Here is a 19,986-nt window from a genome sequence, read left to right on the forward strand (position 1 = left end):
ATATAAACATAAATTTCATAATATTGATCAAATGTCTGGTTGAGGTATTGTATTTAGTTGGTTTAATGACTACTCTATTATGCTTCCTCATCTGAGCTTAGACCTTCTAACCTATTTCAAATGTACGTTTTTAAAATAGAAATGCTTCCCATGTTATTTAAATGGAGTTTCTTTCCCTCCCTATGGAGTTTTTCCGTTTTTTAGTACCGAGAGCGAAAAAGTGACACTTTAGTATTATGTTCCAAGGAGTAAAGTAAGCACTTTAGACAGGAGGTGGAGGAAAAATAAATTGACAAGATAGAGGAAATAAGAATCTTAGTCGAATAATAGAAGAATAACGAAAATATATCAATTGAGAATGAAATAATGATAATAATATGAAAGAAACAATAAGGAAGTGAATATTAGTGACGTTGTTATTGCTAGGAAGTGACCAGATTGTCACGGAAGATAATTTGGCAAAAACATGACATGCTATGTCTATTCTTCAAGAGTAGTATAGGGCCTACTACAATTCTAGTGTAAAACAAGTATAGTGTACAGTAGTAAAACTTGAGAAGTTATAGCAGTGCCAACTGATACCAGTATCTTTAATCTTCAAACAGTATACAGTATACTTTAACAGTATCTTTACTCTATGGTAATAGTGTATTATTTTGTGGGCTCACTCAATACTATCAGCAAAGGCAAAAATAAACTTTCTATTGGTGATATTTTCCGAAGTTTTCCGATTTGTATAACAAAAATAAACTTCGATTTGTTCATAAAATAAACTTCCTACTGGTGATATTTTCCAAAGTTTTCCGATTTGTATATCATCAAGCTATCAACATGAAAAAGTTTTCTCAAGAAAACATTTTTTCCGATCATTACTTTTTGAGATATGAGCGCCCAAAGTTTAAATTTTTGGGACAGAACATTTCAAATTCGGTGAGAGATAAATCCATGAAATTCAGAGGATGAATTTTCCAGGGTATTGTTAATTGAAGAAAACAAAGATTTTGTTTTTCATAAGAGAGGTATTCCGTATTGAAATCATGTATCACATGACCACCTTCCTATCTGAAAAAAACAAAGTTGCATTCAAAATGGCGGATTCAAGATGGTGTACCAGATTTTTTAAGTCAAAGTAATGTATTATTTCCAATATGAGTAGGATCCCCAATCACACTCACCTTGAAATCACACTTTCTCATGAGATACCGTACTGAGCCGCTCTCATACTTTTTTCTCCCCTTTCTGCTTTGAATAGTATTGATTAATAATGTGAATATCTTCGAGACGGTTTGATATATCGATATGCGGTTTTCGTCATTCATTTTTCCTTGAAATTTCGTATCGAAATCATTTATTGCATGACCACCTTCCCATTAAAAAAAACAAAGTTGCATTCAAAATGGCGGATTCAAGATGGTGTACCAGATTTTTGAAGTCAAAGTAGAGTATTATTTCCAATATGAGTAGGATCCCTAATCACACCCACCGTCGAATTACCTTTGTGTGTGATATTAAGCCGTTCTCGGAATTTTCACCCACTCTGTATGCAATAGGATCGGTGGAGAATGCTGGGAGGCACGGTTGAAGAGATAAGAATTTAAAACTTGAAATTTGGGACTTGGAAAAAATTATCGAATTCTAATTTTTTATAATTTTGAACATGTGTTATATTATAACATGAGACCACCTTGGAGCGCTGAAGAATAAAGGTCTTCTAGACTTCTCAGCTCAGAAGTACGGTTGAAAAGATAAAAATATCTAAAACTTGGATAAGGACTTCGACTTGGATTGGAAAACTTGGAAAAAAATCGAATTCCCGAAATTTTAAAACTTTGAACATGTGATACATCAAATAATACCGCTTTGGAACGCTCAAAAGAATGAGCCCAATTTGAACCTTATTTAGTTGTAAATCAGCTGATTTTTAGGGTAAAATTCTCGAATAAAGGGCCACCATCTTGAAACTGGGATGAATTTATAAAGTTCAAATATATACGTTTCTGCGCCTTGTTTCAAAGTACTTGTATACCAAATTTTATTCAAATCTGTCCATAATTGCGACTGTAACTGCGGTACAAACAAACAAACGTCGATTGACTTTAATCATAGAATTCGCTTCGCTTATTCAATAGACAGCAGCTTAATTAAACTAAATGGAATTTTCAAAACCCCTGTGAAGTGAAGAATGCACTACTTACTATCAGTAGTAACGATCGTTTCGACCTGTTGTAGATCGTCATCAGTAGTCGATTTTCCAAAAGATGAGTTATTTTTTACCCCGAAATTTATATTCCAACTCCCAAAAATCCAAGTACAATTTTATGTTCAGAATATCAAAATTCTTTTTTCAAGGAAGGTAACTACACAAGTGATAACTACATAACTGATAAACCAGCGAGGTTATCCGGATAAGAAAACGTAGAAAAAATATAGTTGCGAATAATATTGGGTATAATTGCTTTAAGTTTCAGACATGAATGCTCTTCGATTTTTGACTAGACGAGTTCTAAAAAAGAGACCAAGGCCATTGCAATCATGTGCTACTATACTGAAGATAATCACAATGCTCTGCCTAAAGGAAATACGAGTTTGATTTGTTGCTGAGTACAGATATTTGATTCAAGTGTAATTTATCCGATCATATTGAGATTCTTGCTATAAAATGAGCATCTGATCAGCATTAAGTTTCATATCCTTATCACTGTCATAAGAGAGAGCAGATAGCTGTATTCTTTCTCCCACTCTGCACCTTTGTCAAATCTTTTGCTTCTAGCTTCTTCTACCAAGCGAGGTATTTGGACTACCCGAACCCACATTTGTCTATTTTTTGTAGATAATGTTGATGTATTCCATTGAAACGTTGAGTACTTGTTGAAAACATATCACTTTAGTGATTTTATCTTATAAAATCATTTCATTCCTTTTATTTTTTAAATTATTAGCAGATTTATCCTGGGGGTAACTCTATTCCCCCACTTGGTATTCCATGTCATGCAGTTTTTATGTGAATTTCATTCATCATCGGAATACATATAAGATAACTAGCCGTCAGGCTCCGTCTAGCCAGGGGGCTCCGCCCCCTGGACCCCCGACTGGATCGTCAAATAATAAGATCAGCAGGCTCACTTCGCTCGCCTGCATTTTTCATTTGAGCATTTTTATCATATGTTAGGACAATCCAGTCGGGGGTCCAGACTAAACGTCTGGTTAAACGGATATGGCGAGCGAAGCGAGCCTGACGGCTAGTAATATAATATTCCCAGGATTGAAGTAGCAGTGCCCAATCAATTTTTCCGCGATAAATTCATTTAAATCTTCAACTTGGTGCCAACCTAACAAAGTCAACTCAACTTAATGCCAACCTGACAAAATTATTAATTTAGTTGCCAGTTAACAACTGTTACGAAGAGGTACTCTATCTAGATTATAGTTCTATAGTAACATATGATAATGGAGATTTCAATTATAATTAAGAGATTGGGGGAAGAAGAATATACATGCTAAAAGACGAACTTTAAAATTTTAAAAACAACCCTTAGAGTTAGAATATTGCCAAAAGATTTCTTAGTGCGCCTCTAAAGGGCCAACTGAACATACCTACCAAATTTGAACGTTTTTGGTCCGGTAGATTTTTAGTTCTGTGAGTGAGTGAGTGAGTTAGTGAGTCAGTCAGTCAGTCAGTGAGTGAGTGCCATTTCGCTTTTATATATGTATAGATAATTAATGTTCGATTTTTATTCTCCCAACAAACCTGATTCATAATGATCACTTCAAATCTAAATAAGAAAAATTTTCTTCTCTATAACCATAATTCAATTTGGCAACATTCCCCCTTTAATAATATAATAGAATGCTCAATTTTGTTGTCCTGTTAGTTTTTGATTAGAAAAATATCTTTTAATGAAAGAAAATTAATTTTGATAGCTTTTGTAATGCATTTGATCGATGAAATGATGGAAAAAATATTAAATAATTATATAAAACATAAATCTTTTAACCCAGTTACCCAACTTGGTATTTCGTGTTTGTGAAAAAAGTTGGTAGTAGAAGGTTTATATGAGTCATGGAAATATATATTTTGTGGTGAAAATAAAATACCTTTGAGATGGAATTATTTATATCATTTGTAATAATGAAAAATAATCAACATTAGATTAGATATAGCTGAAGTACAGCTATCTCAAAACATAGATAGCTAGCGGTGGAAAACGAAACGTGACAACTATGCCTTCCTATTATTCTCATGGATATACAATCTCACTATAGACTACTGCGAGTGTGATCTATACTACGAAAGGAAAGAACTGGCTTATAAATGTACGAGATAGGAAATTCAGGCATCATCACAACTGAACTACTCTACTGATAAACTAGAAATTTTGCCTATTGATTATTAATATACCGAGAGTCGTTATAGGCCTATTTTCAGTTCAAGTTTTCAGTAGGTCAAATACTTAATTTGTCAATTTTCCAATCAGACCCTTGCAGAGCACGGGTTATCTACTAGTTTATAATACTGTTATGAAGGGCATGGTGTTTTATTAGTGTAGAAACTCGTAACAATTTATATTTTTCTATCCATTGCGAGCATTAGCTAAAATAATATAGGCAATATTACTCAACAATCACTTAACAATGCTATAGCCTACTTCACAATCACTTAATGCTCATATCATTGATCAAGTATTTCGAGTACAAGAGATGATTGATAGTAATCCTTCGATAATTATTTAGTTATAGGTGTACATGAGTAATGTTGAATTCAATACAGTAGACAGTAGAACCTCGATAATCTATCTCCTATTAGAATGTAGACTATGCATGGCCGAAACATTAAAAAGGTCGGGTTATCGAATCAACACTAGAGTTTATTTTTATCAAAATAAAGGCCTACTCCAATGAAATGGCTAAACTAGGAGAAAAAGATGTAGAAAAAAGGGAGAAATAATAATAATAATAATAAGAAGAAGAATATTACAATACTATGTTATTTCAGTTACTTATCGCATGCGTTATTGCACGCAATCAATAGAAATGCAAAATTTCCAAAAACCTTGTTTATACGTCGACGTGCAATTTAAAAAGGAACATACCTGTCAAATTTCATGAAAATCCATTACCGCGTTTCGCCATAGATGCGAAACATAGAAAAATTTAAAGATTTAAACATATAACCATTTAAACATAAAAAGAAATGCCAAACCGTCGACTTGAATCTTAGACCTCACTTCAGTCGGTCAATAATAATAACAACAATATTCTAGTAATCATAATAACTATAGAAATGAGGAAGAAGAGAGATTAGAAAGAGAAATAATAATAATAATAATAATAAGAAGAAGAAGAAGAAGAAGAGGAAGAAGAAGAAGAAGAAGAAGAAGAAGAAGAAAGTGAAGTTGTGATTGGCTTCGACCCGTCGATATGGTTGGATTAAGCGTGGTTCTACTGTAGAATGAGATTATTATTATTATTCATGCTGAGGTCATCGAACCGCAGTAAGTGATTGGCTTGAACATTTCAAGTAGTATGATGCATAATGTAGAGGAAAGATCTAGACGAAAGACCAGGTATTATATAATCAGAGTTGGTCAGTCACCTATAAAGTAGGCCGCCAAAGTACTAGGTGAAAAAGGAGGATGTCTGATAGAGAGAGATTGGAAGTAAGAGAGAGTGAGTGAGAGCTAGAAAGAGAAAGGATAAGAGAGTGAGTGAGTTCTAGAGGAAAACATAAAGTGTACAGGTAAGATGTATTTTTGATGGCGAGAGATAAGTCTGCATTAACGATACATAATTTTAGTTTCATATTCCCTTCGATTATTAGGTAAAATAATTAGAATAATAATATAATAATAATATAGTGTTTGTGTTATCCTATTATATTAAGCGAGCAATTTCTGTATGTCTGTTTATATTTTTATATCTGGTTATCTGGTTATTTATGTTCAACGGATCTCGAAAACGGCTCTAACGATTTTCACGAAATTTGGAATATAGTAGGTTTATGATATAAAAATTCGTTTGCACTAGGTCACATCACTGGGAAAACTCGCTGAAGGACATTGAAAGGATAATTCATCCTTGGAAGAACAGATGATAATTTCGTCGTCTGTCGATAACAGAAGATGCGTGTGCCTGTAGGGTGATCAGCTGTGTAATCATTCAATCAGATTACCGTATCTTGCGAAAAATATTATCTAGAAACTTTAATAGACTCTATCAAAATAATCTGATTCGTTGATATGACATGGTTTATCACTCTAAACTAGAGTATATCATAATATTCAAAGTAAATCATTATTTTACAGTTTTAAGTGATTAGTGAGTGTTATTTTGTTATTCAATTTGGTTTGTAAACAATCTAAATTAGAACTTTTCTGTTTTTGAATACTTTGACTGAAAATTGGACCTGAATTCAAGTGTATGAAACATCACCTACTTTTTGGACCATGTATAGTGTATAAATCAAATTTCGGGGAAGAAACAGTTTTGGGCTGTGCCTGTTTGTCCTTCCCCAATCATTTTGAATAATTGTGTTCTGTTTATCAATAAATAAATAACGAGCGAAGCTCGGTGCCCCGATATTAATTATTATTGAATAATTATTGTTCTCAAAAACTAATCTGAACTTTTATGGTTATATTTCACTTTTTCCAGTTGGAGAATACAAAATTTTATGATTGAGTAGCAGATAATCTTTGCTCGCCAAGGGTCCATTTAAAAACTTGACCTACTGAAATCTTGAAGAATTGGAAGTAGGCCTATAAACATCTTCGGTTAATTAAGAATCTATATTCAAAATCTCAAGTTAATCAGTACGGTAGTTCAGACGTAATGATGCGTCAAACATAATTTTCCTTTCCCGTACGTGTATAAGCCAGTTCTTTTCTTTATCATAGTATAGATTGTCTCCTGTTGTCTCCATAAATAAATAAATAGATTAATCAGCTGTCTGACCCATGAAGTCACTTTCAGTTCTGAGAAGCTCCTCTCAGTCAAATCGAGTGCTATTAAAACTAGTAGTTCTGTGAACAGTAGACCTCGCGCTCAGTAAGTTACATTGACCTGTTGTTATGTTTCCTCAAAAAATGATAAATAATGTATTAATTTAAAATGTCTGGAAAATATCCTAAATAAACACAGAGCTGTCCCATGTAGTTCTGTCCTATCGTACCATGACGTGACGTCCCGGAATGAGAGTGTGAGCGCTGTTATCAGGTCTGGCTGCAACTGCCTACAACGTTGATGGAAAGATGCATTTTTAAGATGTTCGATGTTTTTGAACGGGTACTATTATAGTCCACTAAACAACTGATTTATGATGAATAATTCTGATTTTCACTCTAATATTGGCGTATAAAGGAGGCTCCTTTTTCCTTTTATATTATCCTTGAAATGCAAATGTTTTAAAACCTTGTATATACGTCGACGCGCAATTTAAAAAGGAACATACCTGTCAAATTTCATGAAAATCCATTACCTCGTTTCGCCGTAGATGCGCAACATATAAGCATTTCAACATTAAGAGAAATGCCAAACCGTCGACTTGAATCTTAGACCTCACTTCGCTCGGTCAAAAATAAATTCAATTTGAATTAATAAAAAAATTAATTAATTTTTCGCTTCAAATTAAATTTTATTACAATACTTGAAAACACATTCATATGAATATGTGTGACAAACACTGTATCAACATCAAGAATGAAAAACTTATGATGTACTTCAGTTTGGATCAAAATTTAGTTACCTCAATCCTCTTATAAAGAAGCCCAATGATTTATTGATAATAATAATTAATAATACCTGAGGGTGATAGCTCAGGGATATTAATGCCTAAGCTCTTTAGGCTTGTGCGTGAGAAATAAGTGAGAGGGATGACGATGAGAGATGACGGCTACTTTTTAGGTAGTCGGGACCGACGGCTTATTATCTCCTTCCGAAAGACGGGGAGGCCGTATCTATGTGATTGTACTGTGATCAAAAACTTTTGCCTCGGTAGAGATTCGAGTTCTCTTAAATAATTATTAAACCGGTGCGTTATCACTTACTCCAACGAGCCACCCAAATCAATTATTAAATTTTCATTTCCACCTCAATTCAACAATTGAGTGAAAATCAATATGTATGCATGAAATAAGCATATCTGAAACAATAAAACACAAAAAAGGTCAGCAGTACTTCAAAATAACCAATGACTGCCTTCTCTTGCGAGGGGGCCTTACTTGTCTTACTTGATAGGGATTTTAGGAGGAGGATGGGCACCCCTGTCATCCTGTCATGGATAAAATCAATAGTGACAGATTCAATCACCTATCACTGATAATAATATCGATTATCGATAATCGATAATCTAATATAGATTATCTATTGATAATATCGACAATTTCATGATGAATTTTTATCGATAAATCAAACATTTTTCTCCAATTGAAAATTGAATGTTTTATTACTTTGCTAGAAAATTCAACATCCACTATCAAATAATAGTAGTTCTAGTCATAATAATTTGATCTTCAATCAAAAAACTCATCAATCAATCGATCAAGTTGAACTACTATTCAGTATAGGAAATCCAATCCTATTATCTTTTTCAATGTTAACATGCTCACAAGTCAAAATTAACCAGTATTAACGTGCTAATTTAGAAAATATTGTTCAGTATTTTCGCGAATTTGGAATTTGAATTATCAGTGTCGATTCTAATGAGTTCTTATCAGTTCCGCTACATGCTCCGGTTGCAAGGTATATCATCATTTCAATAATAATTCGTAATCAATATTGTGAAGCCGGTTTTTGAAAATAATCATTCTCGTCTCCATAATGAAGTATTCGTGTGAATAGTTAGTTGATAAGCTTCGAAAATGTTGGGCCTGAAGGCATTACTGAACTTTAAATCCTTGGCATGTTGTTGATACTATTATTTTAGACCAATAATCTGTATCAATTTGAGTATTCACACAAAATTCAAGACCACATTCATCATTATCAGATAAGGGGATAATTTGAATGGTAAGAATTTCATGAGGGCACACAGTTGGGGATGCGATTACCTGACTTTAGGAAGTTACCGAAGTTACTGACTAACGAAGTTACCGCTATAAGAGACATATATATAGTCCAGTCACTATATACATTGGTGCATGCAATTTATATTGTAGTTCTGATTTTTTATACATTATTTGAGTACAAAAGAGAAGTCCACAACCAATTTCTTCATGCAAAATTTCCTTGTGCAAGATACAGAGTGTCCCAAGAACCTCGTATTTTCGGCTAATTTTCCAGTTTTCAGCTATTTCTGCCAAATCTCGTGATCGGGAAGAAAAATTTGCTCTCGTCTTTATTTTAGATTATAAAATTTTGAATCAAATGAGATCATTTGGAACTCTCTATCTCCAATGAGTACTGAGTTATGATTTTTCAAAAATGAGTCAAATTTGAAGAAAAAATCAATTATGATAAATTTTAGTTTTTGATCAACAATTTACCATTCGATTTCCGATTTCTACCATTAGTCCAGTCACTATATACATTGGTGCATGCAATTTATATTGTAGTTCTGATTTTCTAATATATTATTTGGGTACATAAAAGAAGTTCACAACCAATTTCTTCATGCAAAATTTCCTTGTGCTAGATACAGAGTGGCCAAAAAACCTCGTATTTTCGGCTCATTTTCCAGTTTTCAGCTATTTCTGGCAAATCTCTCAATCGGACAGAAAAATTTGCTCCTGCTTTTTTTCGGATCATAAAATTTTGAATAAAATTAGATCATTCGGAACTCTCTATCGCCAATGAGTACTGAGTTATGATTTTTCAAAAATGAGTGACATTTTAAGGAAAAATCAATTTTGATGAATTTCAGTCTTTGATCAACAATATCTTCCGATTATTAACATTTAGGTGTATAATTCATAATCCCTCTGGTCGTATTTTTGTGCTCTACAATCTTAGATCAGGGAGAGCGCTCTATCTCATATAGATTTCCAGGTACACCTGACAACAATGCTCCTTGTATTATGAAAAACACCTAATTTTCAGCTTCAACCATCATCACCAACTACATTGTCCTCATATTGATATTCCGCACAATGACATAAGTTCATGAGATTATGTTCTATGAGAATCACAGAGGTGCGTACAGATATACGCGCCGCGAAAATGAGCAATTCACTTTTAATCAGCTGATTCCCAGCTTTTTATATCTGTATCTTACCGTTTCTGTAGAAATACAGATATAGTCAGCTGACTAAAAGTGAATTACTCATGTTTGCGGCGCGTATATCTGTACGCGCCTTTAGATGCACTTCATTTCAGTATTTCCTAGTGGAGAGAAGCGCTCAAAGACACATCAAGGATCAAAATTTCAAACGTTTGACACAATGCTCAGATTTCATTGTACTACACTCCATTCTTCTCGGCTCGTCAAGGCGGTTCAAAATCATTCATCATAAATCAAATTCGGTCGAAAAATGGAAAATTTATTGTTGAGTGTACTTAAGCCCATTATTCCAGTACCGTACTCAAAAAATAGCCAATTTCTATATTCAAAGCTGATTTTTCTGTTCGATCACGAGATTTGGCAGAAATAACTGAAAACTGGTAAATGAGCCAAAAATACGAGGTTTTTGGGCCACTCTGTATCTAGCACAAGGAAATTGTGCATGAAGAAACTGGTTCTGGACTTTTCTTATGTACCCAAATGATATTTATTGAAAATTCAGAACTACAATATAAATTGCAAGCACACCCCCTTTTTTATGTCTATATTGACTGGACTAATAATGCCATGCCTACTACCTAGTGACCACTTGAAAAGCCGACCCCTCTAATTATGATATGGAAATCACTTCCCCGCAGTCTGCAGCCCACCAAAAACTGTAGCATGGAATGAACAATGCATGTAGGGTGAAGCTATTCTCTGTCTGTGGGTTTACTAATCCATCACAAGATATAGCAATATCTCTCACTGATAAGACCTAGCAATACATTATGTAATAAATTAAGAATCGATCAACATCATCATCATCATGGTCCCTCCAGTTATATACGCACAAACCTAGATAGTATGTGGGCATCACCCTCCAGAACCTAGCTAAATCCCGAGCTTGGAAACCGGCCGTTAATGATGAGTCAACCACTGATTTTTTGTCATTTTCTCACAGTGGTAATTTTCCTATTTATGTTTGAGAAATTCCGATATTTAGAAATTTTATATTCTGGGCTACTATTCTTGAATAATTAAGAGAGAAGTTTAGGAAGGAAGGAAATAGCTTAAGAAAGTCTAAATACAGGATTACATTAATGAGGACGTTTTTCAAAGAAAGTAAGGGTTACTTGTTCATAACGGTCACCATTCCATGGGAGAGACGAGCGCTTGTTACTTATCTGAAATGGAGTGTAGAGTTTTATTTGCAAAACTAATCCTTAATGTTATAATTTTGTTTGAAAGATCTCTATAGTGCGGGTTCCATCAAGAGTATTTTTCCGTCCTTATAGATTCTATAAGATTGAATGGAACTTGACAAACACATATGTTCATTATGTGTATGTTAAACTATGTTCAATCTAATAGAATATATAAGGAAGGAGAAATAATCAATTTGTTAATAGCTTTGGTGTAAACGCAGTTTAAGTATTTTGTTGATAAATTGATGAGACAGTATTAGCAATGACAATTTTGTATGAATAACAGTCATTCTCTGCTCAGTAGAATTAGAAGTAATTCTCAAGTAAAAATTTCATTTCTATAGTTGTCAATGTTGGGCTACATATTTACTCTAAAAAGTCAAAAATAGTAACTTCATGCTAGACTATTAGTGTGGAATGGTACATAGTATATTAACAAATAGGTATTGTAGCGAACACATCATTCTAAATATATACTATAAATATATTATAATTTCCTCTTCTGTTATAATTTTCTATGATTTTGTACTCCAGAGAGAAGTTCAGTTCCCCGATATTTTCTTCTGATTTAGGACTGAAATCACCAAAACGGAAACTTGGTTTGAGGCAGTTAATTCTAAAACAAAAACCAAAGAAATCTGGTGTGACGCACTCACACAACTTTCCTTGCCGTTATGAAAATTGATCAACTGACGCTAGTGTTCCCGCGCATCTCAAGTCTACTATTCAAACATCTAGGCCAGCTGGTGACAGGACAATAACGCTGCAGACACACGAAGTCTGCTATCTCTTCATAGTGGATGATTTAATAGAATCAACAGTTTGCAATTGAAATAATAACATTTTCTCGAATTTCGAGCTTATTTTCAATTCAAGGTGAAAATGTTACTGAGCATTAATTGTAGAAATTTTTATGCTCAATCTTTTCCACTTGAATTTTTTTGTTTAAATTGTATCTGAAGCCTGATAATTATTGGAAATCTAAAATCAAACTTTGCATAGATGAGACGGAGCTCCTGGAATTTTTACAGATATGGGACTAGTAGCAGTTGATAGAGCTTATCAATGACTTTTTTGGGTATAAATTTGATCAAAATCGTTGGAGTCGTTTCCGAGAAAATCGCGAAAAACCCTGTTTTTGACAACATCTCCGCCATTTTAGCCGCCATCTTGAATTGCATTTGATCGAAATTGTTCGTGTCGGATCCTTATAGTGTAAGGACATTAAGTTCCAAATTTTAAGTCATTCCGTTAATTGGAAGATACGATATCGTGTACACAGACGCACATACACTCATACACACACACACACACATACATACAGACCAATACCCAAAAACCACTTTTTTTGACTCAGGGGACCTTGAAACGTATAGAAATTTTGAAATTTGGGTACCTTAATTTTTTTCGGAAAGCAATACTTTCCTTACCTATGGTAATAGGGTAAGGAAAGTAGAATCATATCACGAATCCAAATCAAGATCATCTGACTAAAAGTGAGGTCCACGTTATAATGGCAGTGAAGAAAGATACGACAACAACGTTGTCGATCATCTGTCTTGTCAATGCCCTCTATAGACGGTAGCTGATACAAAAAAAATAGTAATTTTATATTTATTTTTCTATTTAGAATGCAAATGACACTAATATGATAACATCATAGATTTATACAGATTTATTTATGTGATATTAACGTTCATTCTCGTTTAAAATAATCAATTATATTTTATTAAGCTGGAAATTCTGTATTCTGTATTGTTTATGTATTCTTAATAAATAAATTATATTTTTCAATAATTTCATAATGAATTTTTTGAATGAAGATGAAATATTTTGTTAACTAATTATCAATCCTACATTGTTGAAAGACGATCTGGAACAGAGCAAAACGAGAAAGGGATAGCACTATCCGCTTTGTTGAATGATAGACAAGGATAGCAATACCTTTGCTAATAAAACACTGTTATTATAACGTTGAACTCACTATAGAACCAACTGCCGTTCAAACCTAGTTTTCGTTTTTGGTGAATTTGGTCCTTAGTCCAATAATTCATTGCAGACGCCTGTAGTCTATATCACACTAGAAAAAATGAATTTTTCGAATACTCACCTCTCGAATGAGGATTATGGAAGAATGTTGTGTGTTCACTATAATTCGAATCCTTCCAACTTATTCGAAGAGTTTGAACGGTCTGAGCTTTTAGAGAACTCGCGATTACTTAACTCACTAACACACTGATGACGGCAAGGTACTATCCGAGAGGACTGGACTAGTATGAATGACTCAATCGCATTTATGCTTTCACCGCGATCTCCCCGCTCCGTCTACATTACCTTCTCACTCAGGCACTCACTCTCACTCTCACGTTCTCTCTCTCTATCACTCGCTCACTCACTCTCTCACACACTCTGTATCTCACTCACTCTCGCTCATTCTTTCATAATTTCATCCCATAATTCTAAGATTCAAATCAACTAGTTTTTAACTTATTAAGTGAAGTTTCTTATTTGAACATTACTTCGAGTTATAATTCCCAACAGCTCTAATTCATCACAACCCGGTCGTGTGTTAATGGGAAGGATATTTTATATCCTTCTAAAAGAATCGACAATTATTAGTTGAAACACCGCCGATTTATGAAGTTACATCACATTATTATATTTTCGCCACACTGCACAGAAAGCAGCTGTTTTCCAGTCCCTACGTAGATCTGAAAGACCTTGTTTGCAGACGACGTCAGAAAAGGGTTTCTTTTCCGGGCTAGGCCAGAAAGTTGTCTCTTTCCAGCCGCTCATGGAAGTAGTTAATAAGTCATCCGCTAGATCGGGCGAGTGGCCACTTTCATCATCAGCTAAAGTCGCCATGATTTCAGTTCCAGTTTCGGATCAAACTAATTCGCTTCGCAACCAGTTTTATTCAATTATTTTATTGTTGATTAGTGCATTCCGAATTTTCAAAAATGCTTGAAGATGACTGTGGTATTCCAAGTGAAATTTTAAAAGAATCTGAAATCCTGACTGCAAATCTTCTACCACTAAAATCAAGAGATAGGTACGATAGCTTAACGAGTATTTTTTATTTTGTATTCTTTATTTATTTTGTCAGCAATACCTGTAGTGTGGCGAAAAATATCGTTCGCACCACGGGCAAAAATGTTTTTCCAGCTCTCAATCTTTTCTAGTCCTCGGCCTACGGCCTCGGACTTGAAAACCGATTTCGAGCTGGAAAAATCTCATATTCTGCTCTAGGTGCGAAATATACTATATCGTTATTCTAATTACATTCTATATTTATTCCCATTGATTAATTATTTATACTTTGTGAAATTCGTTGAATAACTAGCATTATCGTCATTTAATATGAATCAGTGTATAAACCAGTAAATATTGTAACATACATAAATAAATAAATCTAATCTAATCTCATTATCACTCAATCTCTCTCATTCGTTCTCATTCGCTCCCTCTCACGCGCTCTCTCAACACCGTCTCTACATGGAATTTCAGTAGAGTGATCTACTGATATCACGATACAGGGATTCACGTTTCAAAGTCAGCACCTGATAAACATTGGCTTGCCATTATTCCTGTCTATCATCGAATCAAATCGGATATCTCTGTCCTTTTTGCATCGTTCCCAAATTACATGTAGACTGTGTAGAAATACTCAATCTTAATAATGGAAATGTACAATTGAATCATGATTTATGATAGAAATATTAACTTATATACTTTCGAAAAATAAAATATGTTAGAGATGGAATAGATTGAATCAATCAACCTGTTGATCTACTATGGATCCTGATCAAAAGAAGTGGACAAAAAATATGACTTGAAAAAGTGGGATTTGATAGTTTGGAATTTTTTAGATTTCCTATGTACTCATTTATTCAGTTTTTGAATGATTTATTAGCTTTTTTGAATGAGAATGACTTGAAACGTTTTTATTTTTTTTTTATTTATTCATTCTTTTTACAATGGAGCACAGATCGGGAGAGAAAAACTAAGAATACCTTGTACTATTTCTCTCCCAAATTTAGGTAACATTAAAAGTCCAAAATGAGGTTATGTCTTCCAGATTTTTGACATCAAAGTCCGGTTTTCGCCATTCATTTTCTCTTGAAATTCCGTCAGAAATCAATTACATGAAGGTTTGGACGCATTTATTATGATATGACATTTCGGGTTTGAACCAACAGAGATTTATCTGGCTCTCAACCGAGATGGTGCATACGGGGTTGGTGGAGAGTATGGGAACATCTTAATATTTATTATTATTGAACGAGAATCCAAATTAAATGCTGTTATTTACCCCAAAGACTTCTGCTACTGCAAATATTGACAACAGGTTAAACAGCTAGATGGAATTTCGATGAGCGCTACTATTCAAAAAATATTTGTCAGCCCGGGAGTGACAAATAATTTTTGAATAGTAGCGCTCTTCGAAATTCCATTTAGCTGTTTACCCTGTTTTCAATATTTGCAGTAGCAGAAGTCTTCGGGGTCAGTTACAGCATATAATTTGGATTTTCGTTTGATATTGATAATTAAGTCATTAGCGTTTGCATAATTGCAATATCTCAGTAATTTCCATCTGTATCTTAATACTTCTTTTTCAATGGAAATTTCACGATAGGTCTGAAGAAACTACTTTTCAGTTGCATTAAAATTTTCTTCTCCTTCTTCTTCTTTTTCTTCATCATCATCATCATCTTTTCTTCTTCTTCTTCTTCTTCTTCTTCTTCTTCTTCTTCTTCTTCTTCTTCTTCACCTGTATTTTTCTTCTTCCACTTCTTCTTCTACTTCTTCTTCTTCTCCTGTATTTTCCTTCTTATTTTTCTCGTGAATTTTTTTCTTGCGACTCCACCAACACGGACAATGGAGGGTTGGTGCGGTGGCTCATAAGGAGGAAACCGTATGAACTAGTGTAGTGCTTGTTCAATTAGTGTCCAGTGAAAGAGCAGAGCAGTGATTGAGTGAATCTAGCTTCTATAGTACAGTCAACAAGTGTTCATATTAATTGAACAATCAATTTCAGTAAGAATTCCTAATGAGATATTCGCTGTTAACATTTCAAGTAGTATGTTAGGGTAGACGTAAATTAGCTCATTAGTCTTCAGACTTGATAGATATAGTATTGACAATAAAAAAATAAATAAAAAAAAATATTTATAAATCTCCTTCTTTCACTGTCTTCTTCTCCTGTCTTATTCTTCTTTCTCTTATTTTCAGCATCAGGAAGATTTTATTGTTCAGTAATGAACATCAAAATATCATTTTAACACTCTCATCATATATCATCATCTCTTGTCTGTTTGTATACTGGCCTTGGTTCTCATAGAAGAATAATGGAATTCTCTTCCCAGATTTCTCATTAGAGTCTACTAATTATTATTAACTTACTCTTTCTCGAAATTGTCATTAGTTTTACTATCTGACTGGTTATTAATGTTTGTAATTTCATTGTAGTGTACTTACTTGATAGGTTTGAAATCCGTCAATATTCAAATTGAGTGGTAATATTGGAGTTTTTTGCCAATTTACCGAATAATGTATGAGAACAAGAAAATAATATTGTTCATCAAACTTTTCCATTTGGATTCCGAAGATTGATTAGCCAGTCCAAAGAAGAATTACGAAGTCTGTTTGGAAACTGTAGAAATCTTACGAGTTCAAATTCCTGAACGTAAGGGCCAGTTTCTGAGATCGTGATTTAGCAGAGTTCTAGACTTTAAAATTGGCTTTCCAAAACGGGGCTTCCAAAATGGGGCGTAGTCGTAGTTTCTATAAATTTTCTTATTTCTTCAATTGAAATAGTATATTTCGCACCTAGAGCAGAAAATGAGATTTTTCCGGCTCGAAATCGGTTTTCAAGTCCTCGGCCTACGGCCTCGGACTAGAAAAGATTGAGAGCCGGAAAAACATTTTTTCCCATGGTGCGAACAATATTTTTCGCCACACTGACAAAATAAATGAAGAATACAAAATAAAGAATACTTGTTATCGTACCTATCTCTTGATTTTAGTGGTAGAGGATTTGAAGTCAGGATTTCAGATTCTTTTAAAATTTCACTTGGAATATCACAGGCGTCGTCATCTTCAAGCATTTTTGAAAATTTGGAATGCGCTAATCAACAATAAATTATTGAATAAAAATGGTTGCGAAGCGAATGCTGAATTAGTTTGATTCAAAACTCGAACTGAAATCAAGGCAACTTTGATGAAGAAAGTTGACACTCGCCCGATCTAGCGGATGACTTATTAACTATGGACTTCCATGTTTTCCATAGAAAGAGTACGTTCACCGATCTAGGCTGGAAAGAAACCCTTTTCTGACATCAGACGAAAGTCGTCTGCAAACAAGGTCTTTCAGATCTAGGTAGGGACTGAAAAACAGCTGCTTTCTGTGCAGTGTGGCGAAAACGTTCTTCCTTGAAGAAATTGAACATCCCTCAATAATTCAAAAAAATCTGGTATGGCGCACTCACACAACTTTCCTTGCCGTTATGAGAATTGATCACCTGACGCTAGTGTCCAAGCACATCTCAAGTTTACTATTCTAAGATCTTAGCCAGCTGTAACAGGACAATAACGCTGGAGACATGCGAGGTCTGCTATCTGTTCATAGTGAATGATTCAATAGAATAAACAGTTGCCAACAGTTTGCAATTGAATAATCACATTTTCTCAAATTTCGAGCTTATTTTCAATTTTAGGTGAAAATGTTACTGAATGTTAATTGTAGAGATTTTCATACTCGATCACTTCCACTTGGAATTTTTCGTTTCAATTGTATCTTAAGCCTGATAATTGAGTTTCTAAAATGAAACTTTGCATAGATGAGGCGGAGCTTCTGAAATTTTTACAGATATGAGACTTGTGACGATTCATAGAGCTTATCAATAACTATTCAAAGTATGAATTTGATCAAAATCGTTGAAGCCGTTTTCGAGAAAATCGCGAAAAATCCTGTTTTTAACAACATTTTCGCCATTCTATCCACCATCTTGAATTGCATTTGATCGAAATTGTTCGTGTCGGATCCTTAAGGTGCGTACAGATATACGCGCAGCGAACATGAGCAATTTACTTTTAAACAGCTGACTATATCTGTATTTTTACAGAAACGGTAAGGTACAGATATAAAAAGCTTGGCATCAGCTGATTGAAAGTGAATTGCTCATGTTCGCGGCACGTATATCTGTACGCACCTTTATATTGTAAGGACCTTAAGTTACAAATTTCAAATCATTCTTTTGATATGAGGAAGAAGAAGAAGGAGGAGAAGAAGAGGAAGAAGGAGAAGAAGAAGAAGAAGAGGCAGAAGAAGAAGAAGAAGAAGAAAAAGAAGAAGAAGAAGACAGGAGAACGAAGATGAGATGGAGGAGGAGGGAGAGGAGGAGGAGGAGGAGGAGGAGGAGTTGGTGGAGGAGAAGGAGGAGGAGAAGAAGAAGAAGAAGAAGAAGAAGAAGAAGAAGAAGAAGAAGGAGGAGGAGGAGGAGGAGGAGGAGAGGAGGAGGAGGAGGAGGAGGAGGAGGAGGAGGAGGAGGAGGAGGAGAAGGAGGAGGAGGAGGAGGAGGAGAAGAAGAAGGAGAAGAAGAAGAAGAAGAAGAAGAAGAAGAAGAAGAAGAAGAAGAGGAAGAGGAAGAAGAAGAAGAAGAAGAAGAACTGAGTCGTATTTTTTTATGCACAGTGACTGGACTAAGAGTGATCATTTTGAAACTAGCGATTTGCAGTTAGGTTGGTTGTATCATGTAACTTCCTCAATCAATGAACAAAGCAGAAAGCACACTTGAAATTTTATTATCACTGTTCAAGCCCCATCAAGCAAGCAAGCATTCACGTAATCATCTCAAACCAAGACTAGGAAGGTACGCTGTTATAAGTGATTGGGATTATGAACACTCAAACATATTCAACAGATATAACTACGAGTATATTCAACAGTTATTATACGAAACATAGAATAGCTAGTTAGACTTTATTCTTCAATTATTGTTAAATATACAGATAACGTATAACTTTAGTCCATCCGATATAGGCTAGCTATGCTACTTTTCGGCTTAGCTTCAGTCGATGTTGTGAGATATTCTTACCTGGTTAAAGTATCCACTCTTAACAAGCAATCAAATGGCAAGTCATCACTCACAAATAGATTACAACAATAACTACTGGCTTCATTAATACTACTGTATTAGTTCTGTGAATAGTAATTCTCACGCAGTTTTCTCATTCACAAGTATCTGTTGTCACCTGTTCCAGTTGATTCAGTTGAATCACAATTCACAGTTCAATCATAATTTACTCTTAAAAACTGTTGTTTGTTTTTTCAAAGATTAAAAACTCTCTTAATATGTTTCTAAACTCAGTTCACGTTTGAATTTTTATCCCATATGATAATTTATCCAGTTCCGTGATAATCTTTCCATGTGATAAAAATACTTCTCAACTATTTTTAAATCAAGAATATAATATAAAAGATTCATGCTTATAACACCAGGAAAAAGGACCTCATTGATATTCCATATCAACTGTGTCATAAGCATGAAACACTATGACAGCATAGGCTTGAGAATGTACAATAAG

The 19,986-nt window shown here is 34.2% G+C and overlaps 2 protein-coding genes across 4 annotated transcripts in view; one reads left to right on the plus strand and one right to left on the minus strand.

Moving 5' to 3' along the window:
- Positions 1-19,986, plus strand: part of LOC111043682 (acetylcholine receptor subunit alpha-like 1) — a 195,261-nt gene that overhangs the window by 144,712 nt on the left and 30,563 nt on the right. The window lies entirely within an intron of this gene.
- Positions 1-19,986, minus strand: part of LOC111043683 (alpha-tocopherol transfer protein-like) — a 74,543-nt gene that overhangs the window by 48,541 nt on the left and 6,016 nt on the right. Inside the window, exon 1 of one of the 2 annotated variants that reach the window (XM_039435817.1) lies at positions 13,511-13,696. The exons of the other annotated variant lie outside the window; for it this stretch is intronic. The gene's annotated coding sequence lies outside the window, so the exon portion shown is untranslated. Of the gene's footprint in view, positions 1-13,510; positions 13,697-19,986 lie in introns of those variants that run through there. 2 annotated transcript variants of the gene reach the window in all.

Source organism: Nilaparvata lugens, chromosome 9, assembly GCF_014356525.2.
Source record: "Nilaparvata lugens isolate BPH chromosome 9, ASM1435652v1, whole genome shotgun sequence".
NCBI classification, from domain to species: domain Eukaryota; kingdom Metazoa; phylum Arthropoda; class Insecta; order Hemiptera; family Delphacidae; genus Nilaparvata; species Nilaparvata lugens.